The sequence below is a fragment of the Heterodontus francisci genome, chromosome 40, assembly GCF_036365525.1.
Source record: "Heterodontus francisci isolate sHetFra1 chromosome 40, sHetFra1.hap1, whole genome shotgun sequence".
Taxonomy (NCBI): Eukaryota; Metazoa; Chordata; class Chondrichthyes; order Heterodontiformes; family Heterodontidae; genus Heterodontus; species Heterodontus francisci.
Genome location: NC_090410.1, coordinates 40,163,672 through 40,190,886, shown reverse-complemented (window position 1 = coordinate 40,190,886; position 27,215 = coordinate 40,163,672).

Genomic DNA, 27,215 nt, shown 5'->3' with positions numbered 1-27,215 from the left:
GACTGTTCTGTCTGGTTCACTGTCGCTTTCACCTTTGATCGATTTGTGGCCATTTGCTGCCAGAAACTGAAAACTAAATATTGCACTGAGAAATCGGCAGCTGTGATTATTGGAATAATGTCTGTGTTGTTCTGTGTGAAAAATATTTTCTGGTACTTTATGCTTTCAAGCAGCTATTTCCATTACCGAGCCCCCTGGCTCTGCATTATTCCCTGGAGTGTTCTGTTTTCACCAGTATGGACAGCAATTGAATTGTTACATTATATTTTCACCCCATGTGTACCATTTATTCTGATTCTGATGCTTAATGTTTTAACTGTCAGGCACATTCTAGTGACCATCAGAATTCGCAAGAGACTTCGGGACCGGGTCAGTGGGGAGCGTCACAGTGATCCAGAGACAATGAACAGAAGAAAATCAATCACTTCACTTTTTATGATATCGGGGAATTTTATCTTTCTATGGGTTCTCTTCCTGGTGACTGCGGTGCATGCTAGAATTGCTCTACTGGGCCTGATTGATTCTGATAGCCCGTCACCCATTGTGGAACGGCTTGCAGTTATGCTTCAGCTCCTGAGTTGCTGCACAAACACTTTTATTTACGCTGTGACCCAGAGTAAGTTTAGAGAGGAACTGAAGAATGGGGTGAAATATCCCTTCACTGCACTTTCTAAGATTATAAAATATTGAGGGAAATGGAAGATTTTCACACATAAACCACATTTGAACCCAGCCTCTCTGTAATCAGATTGTTTTAAAGACAAACCAAGATGATTTGATTGAGTTTGCATTTAATGTATGGTGACTTTTGTAAAAGTGGAGCAACTGCAAAAAATCCTTTATGCTAATCATACATACAGAATAAAATTAAACTAATATGCAACATGTCCCGTGACCACTCTCTCTGTCTCTGTTTTATTGGATAAACCTACAGCTTCCCACTTTATCTCTCTCAGCATCCTCCACAGTGGTCATCGAGGCACTCGGTGATCGCTCATTCCAATCATCAATCCCAATTGTCCCATCCTAATCTTTCACCGAATCTCCCACCCAGTGCACCCACTGAGGGCTAATTTTCCATATGAACATACGAATTAGAAACAGGAGTCGCCCACTCAACCCCTCGAGCCTGCTTCGCGTTTCAATAAGTTCATGGCTGAACTGATTACTCCAAATTTTCACCTACCCCCGATAACCCTCCAGCCTTGTGCTTATCATGAATCTATCTACCTCTGCCTGAAAAATATTCAAAGACTCTGCTTCCACCGCCTTTTGAGGAAGAGAATTCCAAAGACTCACGACCCTCTGAGAGAAATAATTTCTCCTCATCTCTGTTTTAAATGGGCGACCCCTTATTTTTAAACAGTGACCCCTGGTTTGAGATTCTCCCACAAGGGGAAACATCCTTTTCACATCCACCCTATCAAGACACCTCAGGATCTTATATGTTTCAATCAAGTCACCTCTTACTCTTCTAAATTCCAGCAGATACAAACCTAGCCTGTCCAATCTTTCCTCGTAAGACAACCCACTCATTTCAGGTAATAAAAGCAAAATACTGTGGATACTGGAAATCTGAAATGTCCTGAAATCCCAGAGTTGACTCTGCTTCTCTCTCCACAGATGCTGCCAGACCTGCTGAATATTTCCAGCATTTCTTGTTTTTATTCCACCCCTTTCAGGTATTAGTCTAGTAAACCTTCTCTGTACTGTCTCCAATGTATTTATATCCTTCTTTAAATAAGGAGAACAATACTGTACACAGTACTCCAGATGTAGTTGCACCAATGCCCTGTATAGCTGAAGCATAACCTCCCTACTTTTGTATTCAATTCCCCTCGTGATAAATGCTGACATTCTATTCGCTTTCCCATTTGCGTGCTGTACCTGCATACTAACCTTTTGCGACTCATGCAGTAGGACACCCAGGTCGCTCTGCATCTCAGAGCTCCACAGTCTCTCACCATTTAGATAATATGCTTCTTTTTTATTCTTCATGCCAAAGTGGACAATTTCATATTTTTCCACATTATACTCTATTTGCCAGGTGTTTGCCCACTCACTTAACCTATCTATATCCCTTTGTAGCCTCCTTACATCCTCTTCACAAGTTACTTTCCTCCCTATCTTTGTGTCATTAGTAAATTTAGCAACCATACCTTCGGTCCCTTCATCTAGCTCATTTATATAAATTGTAAAAAGTTGTGGCCTCAGCACCGATCCCTGTGGCACACCAATCGTTACATCTTGTCAAGTAGAAAATGACCCATTTATGCCTACTCTCTGTTTTCTGTTAGCTAACCAACCTTCTATCCATGCCAGTATGTTACCCCCTACACCATGAGCTTTTACTTGCTGCAATAACCTTTGATATGGCACCTTATCAAATGCCTTCTGGAAATAAAAGTACAATACATCCACTGGTTCCATTTTATCCACAGTACATGTAAGTCCCTCAAAGAATCCAATAAATTGTTTAAACATGATTTCTCTTTCAGAAAACCATGTTGACTCTGCCTGATTACCTTGAATTTTTCTAAATGCCCGAACAATATCTTTCTCATCCAACTCACCCCTCCTACTGCTGATGCTATGGACTCAGCCAGTGGATCAGCTCTCACCATCCCTCTACACATCTCCCACCAGAATGTCCGTTCAAGGCCCTTTCCCTCCATGAAGTTATTGTGGATGATTCCATCGATATCATGGCCTCAGTGTAATCCTGGCTGAGAGCTGATAACACTTTCATAGAGTCATCGAGTCACAGAGTAATACAGCACAGAAACAGGCCCTTCGGCCCATCGTGTCTGTGCCAGCCTAACTATTCTAATCCCATTTTCCAGCACTTGGCCCGTAGCCTTGTATGCTATGGCGTTTCAAGTGCTCATCCAAATACTTCTTAAATTATTTGATTGTTCCTGCTTCTGTCACCACTTCAGGCAGTGTGTTCCCGATTCCAACCACCCTCTGGGTGAAAAAATTGTTCCTCAAATCCCCTCTAAACCTCCTATCCCTTACCTTAAATCTATGTCCCCTGGTTATTGACTCCTCCGATAAGGGAAAAGGTTTCTCCCCATCTAATATATCAATGCCCCTCATCATTTTGTATCCCTCAATCATGTCCCCCCTCAGACTTCTCTGCTCAAAGGAAAACAATCCGAGCCTTTTAAGTCTCTCCTCACAGCTGAAATGCTCCAACCCAGGCAACATCCTGGTGAATGTCCTCTGCACCCTCTCCAGTGCCATCACATCCTTCCTATAGTGTGGTGACCAGAACTATAAACAGTACTCCAGCTGTGGCCTAACGAGTGTTTTATACATCTCCATTGTAACCTCCCTGATCTTATATTCTGTGCCTCAGCTAATAATGGCAAGTATCCCATATGCCTTCCAAACCACCTTCTCGACCTGTGCTGCTGCCTTCAGTGATCTATGGACAAGTATAACAAGGTCCCTCTAACCTTTTGTACTTCCTAGGGTCCTACCATCCATTGTATATTCCCTTGCCTTGTTAGTCCTCCCAAAATGCATCACCTCACACTTTTCTGGATTAAATTCCATTTGCCACTGCTCCACCCATCTTCCCAGCCCATCTATATCATCCTGTAATCTAACGCTTTCCTCCTCACTATTTACGACACCACCAAATTTCGTGTCATCGGCGAACTTACTGATCATACCTCCGATATTCATGTCTAAATCATGAATGTACACTACAAACAGCAAAGGTCCCAGCACCGATCCCTGTGGTACAGCACTGATCACAGGCTTCCACTCGCACTAACAACCCTCGACCATCACCCTCTGCCTCCTGCAACGAAGCCAATTTTGGATCCAATTTGCCAAATTACCCTGGATCCCATGGGCTCTTACCTTCTTAACCAATCTCCCATGCGGGACCTTATCAAAAGCCTTACTAAAGTCCATGTCGACTATATCATCTGCTTTACACTCATCTACACTTCTAGTCACCGCCTCGAAAAATTCAATCAAGTTAGTTAGACACGATCTCCCTCTAACAAAGCCATGCTGACTATCCCTGATTAATCCCTGCCTCTCCAAGTGGAGATTAATCCTATCCCTCAGAATTTTTCCAATAGTTTCCCAACCACTGATGTTAGACTCACCAGCCTGTAGTTACCTGGTTTATCCCTGCTACCCTTCTTGAATAATGGCACCACATTTGCAGTCCTCCAGTCCTCTGGTACCTCTCCTGTGGCCAGAGAGGATTGGAAAATTTGTGTCAGTGCTCCTGCTATCTCCTCCCTTGCCTCTCATAACAGCCTGGGATACATCACATCTGGGCCTGGGGATTTATCCACTTTTGAGCCTGCTAAACCAGCTAATTCTTCCTCGCTTTCAATGCCAATATGATCAAGAATATCACAATCCCCCTCCCTGATCTCTACACCTACATTGTCCTTCTCCATACTGAACACAGATGAAAAGTAATCATTTAAAACCTCACCTATGTCCTCCGGCTTCCCACACAGATTGCCACTTTGGTCCCTAATGGGCCCCACTCTTTCCCTGGTTATCCTGTTGCCCTTAATATACTTATGAAACACCTTAGGATTTTCCTTTATCTTGCCCGCCAGTGTTTTTTCATGTCCCCTCTTCGCTCTCCTCATTACTTTTTCAATGGTTCCTCTTTGAATGACTCCCACTGATCTGATATCGATTTTCCTACAAGTAGCTGCTCCCAGTCCACTTTGGCCAGATCCTGTTTGGCCAGATCTTGTTTTATCATCTTGAAATCGGCCTTCCCCCAATTCAGTACCTTTATTTCTAGCCCGTCTTTGTCCTTTTCCAAAACTACCTTAAGTCTTACAGAGTTAAGGTCACTATCCCCGAAATGATCCCCCACTGATACTTCTACCACTTGTCCAGCTTCATTCCCTAGGAGTAGGTCCAGTACAGCCTCTTCTCTTGTAGAACTTTCTACGTACTTGCTCAAAAAGCTCTGCTGTATGCATTTTAAATATTCTGCCCCCTTTAAGCGATTTCCACGAAGACAATCCCAGTTGATATTAGGTAAGTTGAAATCCCCTACTATTATTATCCTATTATTTTTACACCTGTCTGAGATTTGCCTACATATCTGCTCCTCTGTCTCTCCCTGACTGTTTAGAGGCCTATAGTACACTCCCAGCCAAGTGATTGCCCCCTTTTTGTTTTTAAGTTCTACCCAAATGGCATCATTTGAAGAACCTTCTCAGGTATCATCCTTTCTTCCTGCAGTAATTGACTCCTTAATCAACAGTGCAATGCCACCTCGTCTTTTATCCCCTCCCCTGTCACGACTGATGATTCTATACCCTGGAATATTGAGCTGCCAGTCCTGCCCCTCTCTCAAACATGTCTCTGTGATAGCAATAATATCATAATCCCATGTGTTAATCAATGCCCTCAATTCATCTTTCTCACTAGTAAGACTCCTTGCATTAAAATAGATGCAATCCAGCCTTGCATTTTTCACTTGTGCCTGAACAGGTCTATCTTTGCTCTGCCTTCCAGACTGACTCAGTTTCTCTTTTATATTTGACTGTGCATCACCCCCTACTGTACCTCCACTCTGTATCCCATTCCCCTGCCAAATTCGTTTAACCCTACCCACCCCCCCACTCTCCCCCCCAACAGCACTAGCAAACCTCCCAGCTAGGATATTGGGCCCGTTCTGGTTCAGGTGCAACCTGTCCAACTTGTACAGGTCCCACCTTTGTCAGAAACAGACCCAGTGATCCAGGAAACTAAAGCCCTCTCTCCTGCACCATCTCTTCAGCCATGCATTCATCTGATCTATCCTCTTGTTCCTATACTCACTAGCACATGGCATAGGGAGTGATCCAGAGTTTACAACCTTTGAGGTCCTGCTTTTTAATTTGCTACTTAGCTCCCTAACTTCTTATTTCAGGACCATATCCCTCTTTTTACCTATATCGTTGGTACCAATGTGTACCACAAACTCTGAATGTTTCCGAATGTCCTGCAGCCGCTCCATGACATCCTTGACCTGAGTACCAGGGAGGCAACATACCATCCTGGAGTCACATTTGTGACTCTTTTTATAAGACAACGTCAGTGGCCAAAAATAATCAACCAATTGGAAATGATGAAATATCTCTGAACCATTAGATATTCACTTTTGAAACACTGGATATATAAAAAAAGGTCTAAGACTGAATTTTATGAACACTCGTTGGCCTCCAGTGACATCCCTCACAACAAAACAGAATGTCTACCTTTGTGTTATTATTTTATGGTCTTTCTGAGGCTCGTTTTTGAAACAAGTTACATTTGGTCAGTCTGAATATCCAATAGATTTGTCCAGCTTTTGATTAAGCTTTGTCAGGATTATACAATTGTTAGCAGCAATAATAAATGACATTTTAAAAAGAGTTTGTAGTTCTTATTATGCATCATTTAACTCAAATCTTTGTTCCAAGCCAAGTAGACTTCTTTGAACTCAGAAGTCAATATCATCCACAGAAATGTCTTTGGAGACTGCTGATCGGTAATGGGGCGAACAAAATTTAATCAAGACTCATTAAGGATGGTGACAATCTTTACAACCTTGAGGTAGATGTAATTATCAAACATGGTCCTTATTGAATGGAATTAATGGTTGAAGGGGCATTGCCCCAAACCCTGCATTAATACAACTACAGGAATCTTCTATTCCACTTGGTGTGATAGTAACAGACCCTCCTGACCTGAAAACTGGCCCTGGGAAGGGGCGGGGGGAAAGCAGGGTGAAACTTCTGAACTGTAGTATGGATTTTACAGCTTTTAACGAACTCAAACTATAAAACTGAGTAACAGTCGGGTTCATTCGTATAATCTGAACACAAACAAATGAATTTAAGAAAAACATTCCAGCTCTCAGACTTACAATAAGAAATTTGTGAATGGCCAAATTGTTCAGTGATGCATGAAGTTATCTGACACAAATATAAAGGAAGTACGGGCATCTAAACAGTGCTTAGTGATGCAAGAACCCGGGAAAGCAAACTTTAATCCTGACAGACAGAATATAGTTTCAATTACTTTCTATTTAGTTACAAGCAACAATTAGATACAGAACACAATATCCATCTGTAACCTCATTAACTAAATTTATACAAGTGGTGTCGAGATATTATAAAGTCAGAACTCACTTTCTGTCCATGGCAAAATATGACCATTTATCTGTTCAGCAATTTCTGTATTGAGGACAAAAACAGCAACAGCTTGTGATTGCTGCAGCTCAAGTTGCAGTTCAGACTGGGAGAAAAATTCAAATATCACCTCCCCCAACCCACACTGACTCAAAATATACAAAACTGCTAAAAAAATGTCCCTTGTTCAGAAACACTCAACCATGGAGCAGCAATCTCACAGCACAGCTGATTTTTCAGACTGGCTCCCTGAGAGCTCAGTGAGTTATACATTGAGTCTGAGCCACACAGATCAGGAAGTTCGCAGGTTCAATCTCAGTCTTTGCTGAGTTGCCTGTTATGAGGGGATAAGTAGCCAGGTTTCCTGTCACCATTAACTACTCAGTGCCACCAGCTCCTGGAGGTGCTCTACATGGAGGGCAGATGAGGGCCGGATCAGACTGGGGTCTGTGAACAAACTCAAAGCTCACACGTGAATACTGGCAGGTGATTGGTGCAAGTAGAACCTGCCTTCAGGACGAGTGGTAAAATTTGACGCCGGTTGGGGAGTAGTTTAAGGGAAAAAAAATTAAACCAGTTGTAGAAAGAGAACATTTGACAGGAACATACAGTCTTATACTCCTGGAGAAGGCCACATAACTCAAGCCTATAAGCAACTGAATTATAAAACCACTGTCACCAAGTACAACAAACACTGCAGCATCTCTGAAATGAGAACAGAAAGTGCCGGAAATGCTCAGCAGGTCTGGCAGCATCTGTGTCGAGAGAAACAGAGTTAACGTTTCAGGTCTGTGACCTTTCATCAGAACTGGCAAAAGTTAGAAATCTAATCTGTCGAAAAACTAAAGCATTTTCCATCTGAATAATCACATTCTACACAGAAACAGAACATGAGACATTTATTTGGATTTAGAGAACCTCTAAAATCAGACAAAGAAGCTGAGAAAATATTAAGAGGCCTCAGAATTTAGATTGCTGTATTAAATGCACTACCAAAAAGGGATAAAATGTGATTCATGGTATTCTATAGTTTATATAAAATATACACATATATGGATAAAAAAAATCATTTCCTACATTAAAATCATGTCCTCGACAGATGAATCCTCTCACAGCACTCGACCTCCAGTTCGTTTGGGCTGACAGTACAAGCTGCATTTTCACCATTCATATAAATAGTCTCGGAAGGAAATAAAAACTTTACATTTCACTCTGTCTGACAAGTTAAACTCATAATGCAATTGCCACTACAACAACAATTTGCATTTATATATCATCTATAACATCAGATAGGCAAAACACTGCAGATGCTGGAAATCTGAATTAAAAACAGAAAGTGCTGGAAATACTCATCCGCTCTGACAGCATCTTAAGCGCGGTGGCTCATTTGAATAACTGGGGCATCCCGCCTCCACCTCACCACCCCACCAATCACATGGAGGGGGCGGGATGTTCGTCACCGGCAATGGCATCAGTTGCCTGGTCACAGGCGCTGGCGCCATTTTTAAAGAGCAGCCAACCTGCTGGCGTATTTACATTTTTAAAGCAAGATCCCCCCAAAAAGCAAATAAATACATTTCTTCTACCCTTTTCCCAGCTCCTCCATCAACAATTACAAGAAGTATTTGTCCTTCATCCCCCCAAAATACTTACCTTTTACATCTGACCTTCACCCCCACAACTTCACAACGTTTCAGGTTCAACCCTTCCCACCATCCTCTACACCCATTATGTGTATTTCACCTCGTTCCCACCTCCCCTCCCCCCGCACTGATAAACCTACCTCCTCTTCCCTCCCCACCCAGTGTCACACCTCGTTTCCCCGGACGGGGATCTGAAGCCACCAGGCTGAAGATCATGGCGGGTCCTCAAGATCTCAGGTAAGTATATTTAAATGTATTACTTTTATTCTTTTGAATTTGTTAATTGTGGTCCTAACGCCAAGCCGCGAGTGGGGTGGAGGGGGCACCCCAGAGCCTCACTGCCACAGCCGGGAGGATTGGACGGGCCCTGCCTGGATGATCGGGCCTCATCCGAAGTCACTTTCATATCCTCCACATAAGCATCACAATGTCAAGGGCTTCTTAAAATCCAGCCCAAATTTTCCGGTCCGTGACCTTTCACTCCAGTTACAGCCATGACTTACTGCTAAACCGAGGGGTGCAGCCAGCACCAATGAACCAGACCCCAGCAAGGAGTCAGTGCCATTTAATAAGTGGAGGCGAGGGAAAGAAAGATTCTTCTGAACCACGGGCTGAATTATACCAGGCCCTCGACGGTGTGGGTCGTGGTGGGGAGGCCCTTAAAATGCTAGCAGGAGCGGCCCGGTACAACCAATGATGCCAAGAAGGTCCCGCTGGATATTAACAGTGGCGGTGAGGCCTCGATGTGGCCCCCCACCCCCTGCTGCTTGGCAGTGGGGCCTTCATTACAAAATGTAAATCAGCATTAATAAGATTCAAATTAACTTACCTGCTGACAGCGTCCGTCCCACGCCAATATTACAGCCAACCGGCCACAACCCGCGTACCTTCAGAACACCGTTGGAGTTCCGAGGCGAGACACTGGTTGTGGGGGGGAATAAAATTATCAGGGAGGGGTGGGGGAGTGGGGAAAACACTTTTTATTAGATGTGGGGATGGTGGGAATGTGAAATATGAGAAGGTTGGGGGGAAGTTCAAGAATAAAATAAGTTTTCTGAATATAGGGCAATGTAAAGATCATTAGGGGGGATTGGGAAAGGGCTTTCATCTTCTAATTATTTATTAAAATAAAATGAAATCTAATATCCCTTTAAAAATGTAAATTTTTGCCCTTTAAAAATGGCACCGGCGCATACATGGTGACGCCAGACGCCTTTGCCGGGACGCGGCGGCCATCCCTGAAGATGTCATCAGAGGCGGCCGATCCACCCCCTCTGTTTAAATCAGCCCCTGCTTGTGATATCGCACGGGCTGTGCGGTGGAACTTCCATATCGGAAAGCCGCCACTTACTGATAAAATTCAGCCCCACATGTACATCAAAGACAATTTTAACTCTTCAACCAGAAATCAGCAGTCACTGGGCTGAATTAGTAAATTGGTTCTGATACGGTATGGGGTAGAAATCACGATGCCTTAATATTGCATAATACACTTCTTTGTGGCACTCAGTTCATCATCTTAAATTGCTCCCACCACCAGTGATAAAAATGTAACTGTTAGCATTTGGCTTCTGTGCCTTTTTGATCCAAATCCCCTCAGCAGACAACCCACATTTGAAAAGGACAAAACCCATTGTCTTGCTGCTGGGTCCATTACTCTTTTCTGAAAGTCCAGTGAAAAGAGAATGGTCGTTGTGTGGTTGTGAGAAAATTTTGCACTCGAATTACCGAGTGACAACCATAGTATAGAGATTGGTGTGTGGAACCCCAAGTGTGCTCCTACCTGCTTTCTTCAGATTAGTTTTCATCTGCTGCTGGTACATCTACAGAGGTAAAAACTAAAAAGTTAGATTGTACAAAGAAAAGCTCGCTCACACTCACTGATTTTCTTAGAATAACTTTGCCAATTGATGATTTTCCCAACTAGACTGCTGGATCAGGACAGGTGACCTGAGTGAAGGGGCTTCCCATGAGGAAAGAGTGCAGGAAAGAATTTCATTCCATTTCCATTCATTCACAGATTGATCCAAATCTGCATCAGTGAATAGAATGAGAGCTGCCCAGGTTTCAATTCTCTTCTGCACCTCCTAACAAAACCTGGTCTTTTCATTAAGTGATCAGGAAATGTCCACTCAGCTGCACCAGGGATACAATATATGGTTTAAACAAGACTCTGAGACTGTGTCGCTGAAGTACGATCTCCAAAGCCACAAAGAATCTGCCCAGACCCATGACACAATAGCATTTAGGCAAGTCGAGAACATTCCATCACACTCCTGACTTGTGCCTTCTCGATGATGGATAGGTTTTGGAGAGTTAGGAGCTGAATTACGCCTCACAGCATTCTCAGCTTTTGACCTGCTCTGGTAGCCACAGTATTTATGCAGCTGCTCCAGTTCAGTTTCTGGTCCATGATCACCCCCAGGATGTTGAAGGTGGGGATTCAACAATTGTAATGCTATTGAATGTCAAGGGGAGATGGTTAGATTCTCTTATTGGAGATGGTCATTGCCTGGCACTTGTGTGGGGCAAATGTCACTTGCCATGTATCAGCCCAAGCCTGAATGTTCTCCAGGTCTTGCTGTATATGGACATGGACTGCTTCAGTATCTGAGGAGTTGCGCATGCTACTTAACATGATGCAACCATCAGCAAACAACCCCATTTCTGACCTTATGATGGAGGGAAGGTCATTGATGAAGCATTGAGATGGGCCTCGGACACTACCCTGAGGAACTCCTGCAGCAATGTCCCGGGGTTGAGATGATTGCCCTCCAACCACCACAACTATCTTCCTTTGTGCTAGGTATGACTCCAACCAGCGAAGCATTTTCCCCCTGATTCCCATTGACTCTAGTTTTGCTGGAGTTCCTTGAAGCCACGCTCTGTCAAATGCTGCCTTGATGTCAAGGGCAGTCCCTGTCACCTCACCTCTTCAGTTCAGTTATTTTGTCCATGTTTGGACCAAGGCTGTAATGAGGTCGAGATCTGATTGCCCTAGCGGAACTCAAACTGAGTGTTTGTGAGCAGGTTGTTACTGTTTATGTGCCACTTGAAAGCACAGTCAATGACACCTTCCATCACTTTGCTAATGATCAAGAGTAGGCTAATAGGACTGGAATTGGCCGGGTTGGATTTGTCTTTCTTTTTGTATACAGGATATGCCTGGGCAATTTTCCACATTGTCAGGTAGATGTCAGTGTTGTAGCTCTAATGGAACAGCTTGGATAAGGGCACAGCTAGTTCTGCAGCAGAAGTCTTCAGTACTACAGCTGGAATATTGTCAGGACCCATAGCCTTCGCAGTATCCAGTGCCTTCAGCTATTTATTGATATCACCTGGAGTGAATCGAATTAGCTGAAGACTGGCATCTGTGATGCTGGAGACCTCAGGAGGAGGCAGAAATGGATCATCCACTCGGAACATCTGGCTGAAGATGGAGACAAATGCTTCAGCCTTGTCTTTTGCACTGATTTGCTGGGCTCCTCCATCATTGAAGATGTGGATATTTGTGGAGCCTCCTTCAGCTGTTAGGTGTTTAATTGTCCACCACCATTGATGACTGGATGTAGCAAGACTGCAGAGCTTAGATCTGATCTGTTGTTTGTGGGAATGCTTAGCTCTGTCTATTGCATGCTGATTCCACTGTTTGGCTCGCAAGTAGCCCTGTGTTACAACTTCACCAGGCTGACACCTCATTTTTAAGTATACCTGGTGTTGCTCCTGGCATGCTCTCCTGCACTCTTTATTGAACCAGGCTTGGTCCCTTTGCTGGATGCTAATGGTAGAGTGAGGGATATGCCGGGTCATGAGGTTACAGTTTGTGGTTGAATACAATTCTGCTGCTGCCATTTTTTATTTGGTTTATTTATCAAGTTGACCAGAGCTGGTGGTGAGTCATTTCTTGCTCAGAGGGAATTAAGAATCAAGTCAGACAGGTGGGACTGAAACCTTTTGGAAGACAGAAAGCATCGAAGCAGCAGTTTCTTTTCCCTGAAGGGCAAAATGTTCTGCTGAAAGATGTCACTGTCCAGCGCGAGAACCAATAAACACTGACCTGAAACACAACTGTGCTGGGATTCAAACCCACAACCTCTGAATGGCTTTGTTCAGCCATTAATGAGAAACACCAATGCTCACTCCATTAGGACACAAAACCAATGAGCAACAGGACACCAAAGGATTTCAGAGAAAAGCAAAATACTGTGGATTCTGGAAATCTGAAATAAAAACAGAAAGTGCTGAAAATACTCAGCAGGTCTGGCAGCCTTTGTGGAGAGAAAGGTCAGTGACTTTTCATCACAACAGGCAATGTTTAGAAATGTAATCGATTTTTAGTGGAGGTGTGGGGGTGGGGGGGCGGTAGAGAACAAAAGGGAAGGTGTGTGATAGGACAGAGGGTCGGAGAGATTAATTGACAAGGAGGTCCTGGGGCAAAGGCAAAAGAGTGTGCTAATGGTGTGGTGAAAGACAAAGCATTAGTGTAGAGTGAGTGTTAATGACTGAATAATGAACAGCCCTAGCCAAATGCACACACATAAAAAAAACTGTCGGAACACAGGAACATAGGGACATAGAAGCAGGAGTAGGCCATTCAGCCCATCAAGCCTGCCCCGCCATTCCATATGATCATGGCTGATCATCCAGTTCAGTGCCTTTTTCCCACACTAACCCCACATCCCCTTATGTCATTGGTATTTAGAAATCTGTCAATCTCTGCTTTAAACATACTCAATGACTGAGCTTCCACAGCCCTCTGCGGTAGAGAATTCCAAATATTCACAACCTTCTGAATAAAGACATTTCTCCTTGTCTCTGTCCTAAGTGGTTTCCCCCTTATTTTGAAATTATGTCCCCCTGATTCTAGAGTCCCCAACCAGGGGAAACATCTTAGCTGCATCTACTCTGTCTATCCCTTGAAGTATTTTCTAGGTTTCAATGAGATCACCAATGAGATCATTCTTCGAAACTCGAGAGAATAAAGGCCCAGTTTCCCCAATCTCTCTTCACAGGACAACCCATCATCCCAGGACAAGTCTGGTGAATCTTCGTTGCACTCCCTCTATTGCAATAATATCCTTCCTATGGTAAGGGGACCAAAACGGCACACAGTATGCCAAGTGCAGTCTAACCAAGCTTCAATACATTTATAGCAAGAATTCACTCCTCCTGTACTCAAATCCTCTTGCGATAAAGGCTAACATACCATTAGCCTTACTAATTGCTTGCTGCACCTGCATATTAGTTTTCAGTGACTTATTGACAAGGACACCCTTTGTACATCTACACTTTCAAATCTCTTACCATTTAAGAAATACTCTGCACATCAAGTCCTCCTGCCAAAGTGGATAAACTCACATTTTCCCACATTATATTCCATCTGCCACGTTCTTGCCTGTTCACTAAGTCTGTCCAAATCCCATTGAATCCACTTTGCATCTTCCTCACAGCACACATTCCCACCTAGTTTTGTGTCATCTGCAAACTTGGAAATATACATTTGGTCCCCACATCCAAATCATTAATATATATTGTGAACAGCTGGGTCCCATATACTGATCCCTGCGGTACCCCACTAGTCACAGCCTGCCAACGTGAGAATGACCCGTTTATTCCTACTTGCTACTTTCTACCTGTTAACCAATCCTTAATCCATACCAGTGTATTACCTCCTATCTCATGTGCTTTAATTTTGCTAACCAACCTCCTGTGGGGAACTGTATCAAAAGCTTTCTGAAAATCCAAGTATATCATGTCCACCAGATCCCATTTATCAATTCTGTTAGTAACATTTTCAAAAAACACCAACAGGTTCATCAAACATGATTTCCCATTCATAAATCCATGTTGACTATACCCAATCATATCATTATTATCCAAACGTCCATTTATCACATCCTTTAGAATAGATTCCAGCATTTTCCCAATGACTGTAATTCCCTGTTTTCTCTCTCCCTCCCTTCTTAAATAGTGGGGTGACATTTTCAACCTTCCAATCTGCAGGAACTGCTCCAGAATCTATAGAATTTTGGAAGATGATCACCAGTGCATTCACTATCTCCATAGCTACCTCTTTTAACAGTCTTGGATGTAGAATGTCAGGTCCTGGGGACTTATCAACCTTCAGCCCCATTAATTTCTCCAATACGAATATTAATTTTCTTCAATTCCTCATTCCCACTAACCCCTTGGATCTCTAAATCTGGGAAATTTCTCATATTTTCCTAATTGAAGACAGACACAAAGAAATCGTTTAGCTTCTCTACCATTTCTCTATTCCCATTATAAATTCTCCTGACTCTGCCTCTAATGAACCCATACTTATCTTAGCCAAGCATTTCCTTTTTTTGTACCTGTAGAAGTTTTTACAGATCGTTTTTATGTCTTTTGCGAGCTTACATTCATATTCTATTCTCCCTTTCTTTATCAGTTTCTTGGTGCTCCCTTGCTGTATTCTAAGATCCTCCCAATCCTCAGGTTTGCTACTATTTCTGGCAAATTTATAGGCCTTTTCTTTTAATCTTGTACAATCCTTAACTTCCTTTGTTAATCATGGTTGACTGCCATGACTTTTGGGGGTTTTGTGCCTTGAAGGAATGTATCGTTGCTGTAAACTATGTAATATTTCTTTAAAGACTATCCATTGCCTATGTGCTGTCACACCTTTTAATATATTTTCCCAATCCACCTCAGCCAATTTGCCCCTCATACCTTCAGAATTTTGCTTGTTCAAATTTAACACCTTGGCTTCAGATTGAACTACCTCACTTTCAAACATAATGTAAAATTCTATCATATTATGGTCACTCATCCCGAAAGGTTCTTTTACAACAAGATTATTAATTAATTAATTAGCCCTTTCTCATTGCATAATACTAGATTTACAATAGCCTGCTCTCTAATCAGTTCCACAACATACTGCTGAAGAAAACCATCCCTAACACACTCCAGAAACTTGTCCTCCACAGCATTAGTGTTCATTAGGTTTACCCAGTCTATATGCAGATTCAATTCACCCATGATTACTGTATTACCCATGCCACATGCTTCTCTAATTTCCTGATTAATACCATGCCCCATATTACCACTACTGTTTGATGGCCTATAAACAACAATGTTTGCTGCCCCTTGCTGTCACTTAGCTCCACGCAAACAGATTCCACATTTTCTTCTTCCGATCTGAGATCCTCTCTTCCTAATGTACTGATCCCATCCCTTATTATCAGCACAACAACACCTCCTTTTCCTTTTTCCCTGTCCTTCCAAAATGTCGAATATCCTTGAATACTCTGTTTTGGTCACCCTGTAACCAAGTTTCCTCTTTGGCAATAAGATCATACCCATTTATCTCTATTTGGGCCTGTAAATCATCTACCTTGTTGTGAATACTGCATGCATTCAGGTAGAGTGCCCTTAACCTTGTCTTCTTGATATTCTGCATTCTCAGCCTGGTTGATTCTCGCCTTTGTTTCACGTGCCTTCTAATGTCACTTCCTACTTTTCTACCTCCTGTTACAAGCTTTACTTCCTTCTAATTTGAGCTACCCCTCAGGCTCCCATCCCCCTAACACGCTGGTTTAGACCCTCCCCAACAGCACCAGCAAATCTCCCTGCGAGGATATTAGTTCCCGTCCTGTTAAGGTGTAACCCATCCATCTTGTACAGATCCGACCTGCCCCAGAACCAGTCCCAATGCCTCAGAAATCTGATGCCCTCCCTCCTACACTAATTCTCCAATCACGTGTTCAATCAGTCACTTCTCCTAATCCTATGCTCACGGGCACATGGCACTGGGAGTAATCCTGAGATTACTGCTTTGGAGGTCCTGATTTTTAATTTCCTTCCTAACTCTCTAAAGTCTGCTTTCAGAATCTCATCTCATTTCCTACCTATGTCATTGGTACCAATGTGAACCACGACCTCTGGCTGTTCACCTTCCCCCAGAAGGATGTCCTGCAGCCACTCCATGACATCCTTGACTCTGGCATCAGGGAGGTAATACACCATCCTGGAGTCACGATTACTGCTGCAGAAACATCTGTCTGACCCCCTGACTATCGAATTCCCTATCACTATTGCTCCCCCACTTTTCTTCCTTCCCTCCTGTGCAGCTGAGCCACCCTTGGTGCCATGGAATTTGCTCTGGCTGCACTCCCCTGAGGAACCATCAGCATCCAAAATGGAAAACCAATTAGCAAGCAGGACTCCTGCACTGCCTGCCTGGTTATCTTAGACTGCCTGGCAGTCACCCATTCCCTCTCTGCCTGCATGCTCCTAACCTGCATTGTGACCACCTCCCTAAACGTGCTATCCACGTAGTCGTCTGCCTCGCGGATGCACAACAGTGACTCCAGCCACTGTCCAAGTTCCAAAACCCGGAGTTCAAGCTTCTGCAGCCGGTGACACGTCCTACATATGTGTTCATCTGGGACATATGGTGTGTCCATGACTTCCCACATACCGCAGGCCGTACATTCCACTTGTCCAAGCTGACCTGCCAAAACATAACTTTAAAAATGTTTTATTACAATGACAAGTCAAATAACTTACCAGTTACTGACCAATCAACTTCTTCCTCTGTACTGAAGACAGAGGCAGCTACTGGAGGCTAAAAAAAGGTAGAAGAAAGAAAAGAGCCTCTTCCTCATGCACTAAACTCCCACTTTACACATTGTGTACTCAAATTTATTTTCTGAATGTTCCCTTCCTTACCGAACTCCCTCAATTACCAAACTCCCTTAACACTCTGTGCCCTCCAGCAGCACTCAATGCAGACAAGCCCGCTCCTGAAGTTGCCAGCATTACAGATCCCAGACTTCAGCCAATTCGATTCACTCCGCATGATATCAAGAAATGACTGAAGGCACTGGATACTGCAAAGGCGATGGGTCCTGACAATATTCCAGCAATATTACTGAAGACCTGTGCTCCAGAACTTGTCGCACCCCTTGTCAAGCTGTTCCGGTACAGCTACAACACTGGCATCTACCCTGCAATGTGGAAAATAGCCCAGGTATGTCCTGTGCACAAAAAGCAGGACAAGTCCAACCCAGCCAATTACCACATCAGTCTACTCTCAATCATCATTAAAGTGATGGAAGGTGTCATCAAAAGTGCCATCAAGCAGCACTTGCTTAGCAATAACCTGCTCAGTGATGCTCAATTTGGGTTCCGCCAGGGTCACTCAGTCCTGACCTCATTACAGCCTTGGTTCAAACATGGACAAAAGAGCTGAACTCAAGAGGTGAGGTGAGAGTGACTGCCCTTGACATCAAGGCAACATTTGACCGAATATGGCATCAAGGAGCCCTAGCAAAACTGGATTCAATGAGAATCGGGGGAAAACTCTCTGCTGGTTGGAGTCATATCTCGCGCAAAAGAAGATGGCTGTGGTTGTTGGAGGTCAGTCATCTGAGCTCTAGGACAACACTGCAGGAGTTCCTCAGGGTAGCGTCCAAGGCCCAACCATCTTCAGCTGCTTCATCAATGACCTTCCTTCAATCATAAGGTCAGAACTGGAGATGTTCACTGATGATTGTGCAATGTTCCGTACCATTCGCAACTCCTCAAATACTGAAGCAGTTTGTGTGGAAATGCAGCTGATAAGTGGCAAGTAACATTTATGCCACACAAGTGCCAGGCAATGACCATCTCCAACAAGAGAAAATCTAAACATCTCTCCTTGACATTCAACGGCATTAACATTGCTGAATCCCCCACTATCAACATCCCAGGGGCCACCATTGACCAGAAACTGAACAGGAATAGCCACATAAATCCCGTGGCTACAAGTGCAGGTCAGAGGCTGGGAACCCTGAGGTGAGTAGTCTCACAGCTCCAGCAACCCAGGTTTGGTTCTGGGTACTGCCTGTGCGGAGTTTGCAAGTTCTCCCTGTAACCGTGTGAGTTTCTGTCGGGTGCTGCAGTTTCCTCCCACAGCCAAAAACATGCAGGTTGTTAGGTAAATTGGCCATTGTGAATTGCCCCTCATGTAGGTAGGTGTTTGGAGAATGTGGGAATGTGGTAGGGGATATGGGGTTAATGTAGGATTACTATAAATGGGTGGTTGATGGTCAACAGAGACTTGGTGGGCCGCAGGGCCTGTTTCAGTGCTGTATAACTCAATGACCCTGGTCCACTCTGCATTGCCCCCAACATCCTGTCCTCTTGCCACGGCACCTTCCCATGCAATTGCAGGAGGTGTAATACCTGCCCTTTTACCTCGTCTCTCCTCACTCTCCCAGGCCCCAAACACTCCTTTCAGGAGAAGCAGGGATTTACTTGTACTTCCTTCAATTTAGTATACTGTATTCGCTGCTCACAATGTGGTCTCCTCTACTTTGAGGAGACCAAACGTAGATTGGGTGAGTGCTTTGCGGGACACCTCCACTCAGTCCGAAAGCATGACCAAGCTTCCGGTTGCTTGCCATTTCAACACACCCACCCCCCTGCTCTCATGCCCACATATCTATCCTGGGATTGCTGCAGTGTTCCAGTGAATATCAACGCAAGCTCAAGGAACAGCATCTCATTTACCAATTAGGCATGCTATAGCCTGCTGGACTGAACATTGAGTTCAATAATTTCAGAGGATGATGGCCCCCCCTTTTTAATTTTCTTTTTTCTTTTTTATTTGTTTATTTTATTTCAGTTTATTTCATCATTCATTTTTTTTTATCATGTGTCTACCTACTGTTTTTGTCATGTTTGTCCTTTGGGCCAGGACTGTTCATTTTTCTGTCCATTAACACCCTCTCTGCACGAATGCTTTGTCTTTCAGCACACCATTAACATACCATTTGCCTATGCTCCATGACCTTCTGGTCATTTATTCTCTGTGACCCAGTCCTATCAACACCTTCCCTTTTGTTATCTGTTGCCCCACCCCCTGCTTTATTTGCTTAAAACCTATTATATTTCTAACATTTGACAGTTCTGATGAAGGATTCTGAAATGTTAACTCTACTTCTCTCTCCACAGATGCTGCTAGGACTGCTGAGTATTTCCAGCATTTCTTGTTTTTATATTATGATGTATTGCCTCCCTGGTGCCAGAGTCAATGATGTCAGTGAGTGGCCAAGGAACATCCTGGGGGTGGCGGTGGGGGTGGGGGGGGGGGGTGGTAGGGTGAACAGCCAGTAGTCCAGTAGTCTTGGTCCATATTGGAACCAACAACATAGGTAGTGTCATGCAAGCCCCACCTGCCAGGAATGAGGCACATATATTTCACCACATTAAATTGCAAAATTGTTGCTGGGAGGAAAAGAAGGCATATTACAAAGGGTTGCCGAGCCCCTGGCAGGAAAGTCATTTTTTTTCATACTAGCAGACCATGTTGGAACAAAGGAACCACTCCCTGCTCCAATTTAATCCACAATGGACTTTTGATTACCAGACATTGAGGGTGGACGAGCTTGCATTCCAGGTTAACTGCTAAGATGACTGAATACACAAACAGACATGGTCAGACCAGTTTAGTCACATGACTAACTGGCTGTTGGAGGTTTTTTATTGAACTTACCACAGAGAATTTGAGCTCAGAAAGCTGTTTGCTCCTGGACTGACAGGACCTCTCATCGCTGGCTTGCCACAGTCTCTCCTGTCTGCTCTCATCTCTCTCACCAGCTTTGGAATCCATTGAAGACATATGAACCCCTCGAGAGAAAAGTCTCCTACAGTGAACAAGGTTTCAGAAGAATACTGGGTCCCAACGAAAAGCAAGATCTACCAACAAGCAAGGACTACAGCGAGCTCGAAGCACAGTAACAAAAACTCTTCTTCAGAGATTGCCTCAAACATTTCCACTTTATCTTTTCTGCTGCTCTTTTCTGTCTCTATTTGCCTGTATGTATCATGTATGCATGCTAGCATGGGGTGTGGTGTGTATCGGTAGGTGTTAACCAAATCATAGTTTAAGTTTTAATAAATTTCACTCTTCTTCTTGAAATCTAAGAAAGCCTGTTTGTGTTCATTTCTTTGCCTTATAATTGGAAAGTGATGAACAAAGGATTCATCAAGGGGAGCTAAAACGCAGTTTGTTTAAAACAAAACCCTCTGACAGTAAGACGAGGTGAAGGCCAAAAGAGAACCCCTAGACCTCTTTCTCACCTCATCGTAACAGAAATTTGAGTGCTACTGTCTGGAATTTTACCCACAGACAAATGAGAGAAATTGGAAATGGAAAGCCAACTTGTGCCCAATCAAAAAGGAGCAAGGTTTTAATCCAGGTTTTCTTGTGGTTGTGTGTACTTGAATACTAACATGTCTGCAACTAAAGCAAGTGGCTCTCCAAGCCAGGGTCAAGTAACTTGGGATGAGTTAAAAGCACTGCCTGTGGAGGAGTTGGGAAAAATGGCTGAGCCTCTGCCAACTAGAAGGACAAGGGCAGAAAATGCATGGGAACACCACCATCAGTATGCTTCCGTCCAAGTCACACACTGTCCTGACTTGGAACGATATCGCCGTTCCTTCACTGTCACTGGGTCAAAATCTGCGAACTCCCTACCTAACAGCACTGTGGGTGTAGTTACCTCACATGGACTGCAGCGATTCAAGAAGGCAGCTCACCACCACTTCTCAAGGGCAAATATGATGGGCAATAAATGCTGGCTGAACCAGCGACGCCCACATGAATAAAAAAATAGTGTGGGTTCACTGTATGTGGCAATGTTCGGAAGTCTGACGTCCTAAGGCTACTGGCCAACTATTTTTCCCTTGAATATGATGATGCAGAAGCAGTGTTAGAAGTAGACCCAGATAGGGTACTGCTAGCAAAGATACAATTGGAACAAGGAAAACTTGAATTAGAGGAGAGAGAGATAGAGAGTGCCTTCCAGAAGGAACATGAAGAAATAGAGAGAGAAAGACTGGAGAAGGAATGAGAGAGAGGAGAGAGAGAGAGAGAAAGAATATTCCAGAAATAATTTGAAGAAAGAGAGCTGAAGCGGCTTGAGTTAATTAGGGGGTGACAGAGGAACCCCAGTGAAAGCATGGCCAATTGGGAGGAGTATAATTCAGGGCTGGGTACAAAATTGCTGAAACTCACCCAACTAATTCCAAAATTCAATGAGGACAATGGGGAGGCATTTTTTGTGTCTTTTGAGAAACTGGCAAAGCAGCTAAAATGACCAGCTGAGACCTTGTCTCTTTTCCTACAAAGCAAGCTAAATGGAAAAACCCATGAGATTTATTCCTTGTTGCCAGATAAGAGTTCATCAAATTATGAACTGATCAAAAATGCTGTCCTCGGGGCCTATGAATTAGCACCCGAAGCTTACCGCCAAAAGTATAGAACCCTCAAAAAGCAAGCTAATCAAATGTATCTGGAGTTTGAAAGAAGTAAGCAGCTGGCTTGTGACTAGTGGCTGAGGGCTCTTAAAATACAGCTCAGCTATGAGAATCTCAGGGCAGTAGTCCTGTTCTAGCAATTTAAAAACTCTCTCCCACTCTCAATAAAGACCCATGTAGAGGAGCAGTGGGTATGCTCGTATTGAATGGTGGTGCAGGTTCGAAGGACCAAATAGCCTACTCCTGCCCCTATTTTTCTATGTCTATGTTTCTATGTTTCTCAGAGATCGGGAGTGTCCTATAAATTCTCTCTGAATGCACTGCCAAGGCCCATCAACACCTCGAGAGTGTCCAATAGGCACCTTCCTTCTGTGTGGGTCTGGATTGTTTGTAGCACAGACTAAATAACCTTTACAATAATCCTCCACATCTGCCTGCATATGGGGCCACCATCCTACCCTATTAATCCACTTCACTGTGGTTTCAGAGCCAGGATGTCCTGCCCTGGGATCTCCATGTGCTAACTGCATCATTTCCTGTCTGTATGATGGCATGAAGAGAGCTCTTGGGCCAACCATCAAGAAGATCACCCCCCTCAAATCTAAATCGGGGGACATAATCACTGACCAACGCAAACAGATGGACCGCTGGGTTGAGCACTACCTAGAACTGTACTCCAGGGAGAATGCTGTCACTGAGACTGCCCTCAATGCAGCCCAGCCTCTACCAGTCATGGATGAGCTGGACGTACAGCCAACCAAATCGGAACTCAGTGATGCCATTGATTCCCTAGCCAGCGGAAAAGCCCCTGGGAAGGACAGCATTACACCTGAAATAATCAAGAGTGCCAAGCCTGCTATACTCTCAGCACTACATGAACTGCTATGCCTGTGCTGGGACGAGGGAGCAGTACCCCAGGACATGCGCGATCCCAACATCATCACCCTCTATAAAAACAAAGGTGACCGCGTTGACTGCAACAACTACCGTGGAATCTCCCTGCTCAGCATAGTGGGGAAAGTCTTTGCTCGAGTCGCTCTGAACAGGCTCCAGAAGCTGGCCGAGCGCGTCTACCCTGAGGCACAGTGTGGCTTTCGTACAGAGAGATCGACTATTGACATGCTGTTCTCCCTTCGTCAGATACAGGAGAAATGCCGTGAACAACAGATGCCCCTCTACATTGCTTTCATTGATCTCACCAAAGCCTTTGACCTCGTCAGCAGACGTGGTCTCTTCAGACTACTAGAAAAGATCGGATGTCCACCAAAGCTACTAAGTATCATCACCTCATTCCATGACAATATGAAAGGCACAATTCAACATGGTGGCTCCTCATCAGAGCCCTTTCCTATCCTGAGTGGTGTGAAACAGGGCTGTGTTCTCGCACCCACACTATTTGGGATTTTCTTCTCCCTGCTGCTTTCACATGCGTTCAAATCCTCTGAAGAAGGAATTTTCCTCCACACAAGATCAGGGGGCAGGTTGTTCAACCTTGCCCGTCTAAGAGCGAAGTCCAAAGTACGGAAAGTCCTCATCAGAGAACTCCTCTTTGCTGACGATGCTGCTTTAACATCTCACACTGAAGAATGCCTGCAGAGTCTCATCGACAGGTTTGCGTCTGCCTGCAATGAATTTGGCCTAACCATCAGCCTCAAGAAAACGAACATCATGGGGCAGGATGTCAGAAATGCTCCATCCATCAATATTGGCGACCACGCTCTGGAAGTGGTTCAAGAGTTCACCTACCTAGGCTCAACTATCACCAGTAACCTGTCTCTAGATGCAGAAATCAACAAGCGCATGGGTAAGGCTTCCACTGCTATGTTCAGACTGGCCAAGAGAGTGTGGGAAAATGGCGCACTGACACGGAACACAAAAGTCCGAGTGTATCAGGCCTGTGTCCTCAGTACCTTGCTCTACGGCAGCGAGGCCTGGACAACGTATGCCAGCCAAGAGCGACGTCTCAATTCATTCCATCTTCGCTGCCTTCGGAGAATACTTGGCATCAGGTGGCAGGACTATATCTCCAACACAGAAGTCCTTGAAGCGGCCAACATCCCCAGCTTATACACACTACTGAGTCAGCGGCGCTTGAGATGGCTTGGCCATGTGAGCCGCATGGAAGATGGCAGGATCCCCAAAGACACATTGTACAGCGAGCTCGCCACTGGTATCAGACCCACCGGCCGTCCATGTCTCCGTTATAAAGACGTCTGCAAACGCGACATGAAATCGTGTGACATTGATCACAAGTCGTGGGAGTCAGTTGCCAGCATTCGCCAGAGCTGGCGGGCAGCCATAAAGACAGGGCTAAATTGTGGCGAGTCGAAGAGACTTAATAGTTGGCAGGAAAAAAGACAGAGGCGCAAGGGGAGAGCCAACTGTGCAACAGCCCCAACAAACAAATTTCTCTGCAGCACCTGTGGAAGAGCCTGTCACTCCAGAATTGGCCTTTATAGCCACTCCAGGTGCTGCTTCACAAACCACTGACCACCTCCAGGCGCGTATTCATTGTCTCTCGAGATAAGGAGGCCCAAAAGATCCTTCAGGCACTATCCACCTGTCACATTTTACAACCATCCCTTCATTAACTTCTATATCTGGTGCTCTGAACAGACCCTCAATTGGGGTTCCTGCTTGTTTTGCCTGCAAGACTGACTTTAACACAACATTCTTCTGTTCTACTCCTTCAGGTCGGGAGGAAGGGGTATGTTGTTATCACGATCCCATGGGGTAATTGCCATCACCAATCCTGACTGGTAGGGATCCCATGATGTGCCCTGTTCTGCCCCCTTTCGTGCTGACACATCCACCTTCTCATTACCCTCCCACCTGGATTCCGTCTTGGAATGGGCCCTCACCTTGTGAATATAATATTCACCCTGTGCTTGCCCTATAGTCTGTACTGTGGCCCTCAGCGTGGGGGCTGTAATGAATGGTCGCCCATCTGCTGAGATGAAACCTCGTTGAGCCCAAATAGCTGGATATTCTGTAAAAGGAATTACATGTAAATATGGAGTCTGAATAGATTGTGTACGGAGTGGGAAATTCCTGAGGATGGGTTACTACAGAAGTGACAGCTGCTGTTTCGGCCTGCTGTGCACCGAGTGTGGTTGGCAGTTTAATGGCCATTTCTACACCCCTTTCTGGGTCTTAGATAACAAACCCTGTCTTCTGTTCCCCTTTCTCCACAAAGCTGGAGCCATCCACATAGATGTCTCTCCTCTCTGGATGTACCTCAGCTTAAAATGTTCTCTTCTTAATGCTGTTGGTGTATAACATGGTGCAGCCTTCATGTCCTCAGCCTCTTGTTCTGCTCTGTCTGCCCGATGGCACTGCTCTGCTTCCCGTGCAGCCCATTCATCACACTGGTGCTGATTGTTAACACACTGGCTTTTCAAAAATGGAGTTCTGATTAACCACCGCTCCCTTTCCAGCTCAAATTGTTCACTGTCCTTTTCCCTCAGCTCTCTCTCTTCCTCTCGCTGTTTCATTAACCCATTAATAACCACATCCCATTCACTGAGCTTCTTTATCTCTCTTCTCCAGCTCTTGCTTGAATTTTATTTTCTCAGTCTCATCTTTCCTGTGCTGCCACTGATCTGCCATCAGCCAAACTGGGCCTTCATCAAGATCCGCTTACAAGTGAACCCCTGTGTCCACTGTTCTGCCTCATCTACCGGATCATCACCCTCCAGGATAACCCGAACCCACCGACTGCTTAAGAGGTAATTTCCCTGCCGCGTACTTCGTGACAAACCCATCTGAGCATTTTCTGCTATTTCTTTATCTTCAAGACTCCTGGCTGGCTCGTCACTTGTCAGACCCTCTCTCTGGTCCAAAGGTTCTTGTCTTTACTCCTCATATCAATGGCACACAATGACTTGGATACTGTTTCAGTAAATGTGATACACCTTTATTAAATCTCTAAGCAATGGTACATACTCACAATGACACTGGTTGCTTCAGAATCACTTGAGCTCGGGCCAGTCTCTGGTGATCAGTCCTTCAACAGATCTCCAGGCATGACTTCAGAATGGCTGACCAGGTCACTCTACCGACTGCAGTAACAATGTCCTTGAGGGCTGTGACTTCATACAACTTCCTGACACTGCCCATGGCATACCAGGTAATACTTGAAATCGGATCACCCGATTGGGTGAATAATCCTACTCTGGCCATTCAGGGCCACCCCCGCGTGGTCAAATACTGCCCTCAGCAGGAGCGGGGTGATGTCTCCAGTTGAATGCCAATAATGGGTGTGATTACTGTATCCTGGGGCAGGGAGAAGGCCATTCACAAATTCCCGAGTGGACATTGTCTGCAGGCAAAGTGTCGATGGTGATCCACCACCTCAGGGACATGCCCTGACATGTCTGTGTGTTTTTTTTTATTTGTTCATGGAATGTGGGAGTTTCTGGCTGGGCCGCATTTATTGTCCATCCCTAATTGCTCTTGATGAGGTGGTGGTGAGCTGCCATCTTGAACCGCTGCAGTCCAGTCGGTGCACCAACAGTGCTGTTAGGAAGGGAGTTCCAAGATTTTGACCCTGCAACAGTGCAGGAACTGCGATACAGTTCCAAGTCAGGATGGTGTGTGGCTTGGAGGAAAAACTGCAAGCGATGATGGTGTTCCCATATATCTGCTGACCTTGTCCTTCTAGGTGGTAGAGGTTGCAGGTTTGGAAGGTGCTGTCCAAGAAGCCTTGGTGCGTTGCTGCAGTGTATCTTGTAGATGGTACGCACTGCTAGCACTGGGCGTCGGGAGTGGACGGAGTGAATATTTGTAGATGGGGTGACAATCAAGAAGGCTGCTTTGTCCTGGACTGTGTTGAGCTTCTTCAGTATTGTTGGAGCTGCACCCATCCAGGCAAGTGGAGAGTATTCCATCAGATTCCTGACTTGTATATTATAGATGATGGACAGGCTTTGGGGTGTCAGGAGGTGAGTTACTCACTGCAGGATTCCTAGACTCTGACCTGCTTTTGTAGCCGTGGTATTTATATTGTGACTTCAGTTAAGTTTTTGGTCAATGGTAACCCCCAGGATGTTGATAGTGGGGGAATTCAGTGATCATAATGCCACTGAATGTCAAGGGGAGATGGTTAGATTACATCATTTTGCGATGA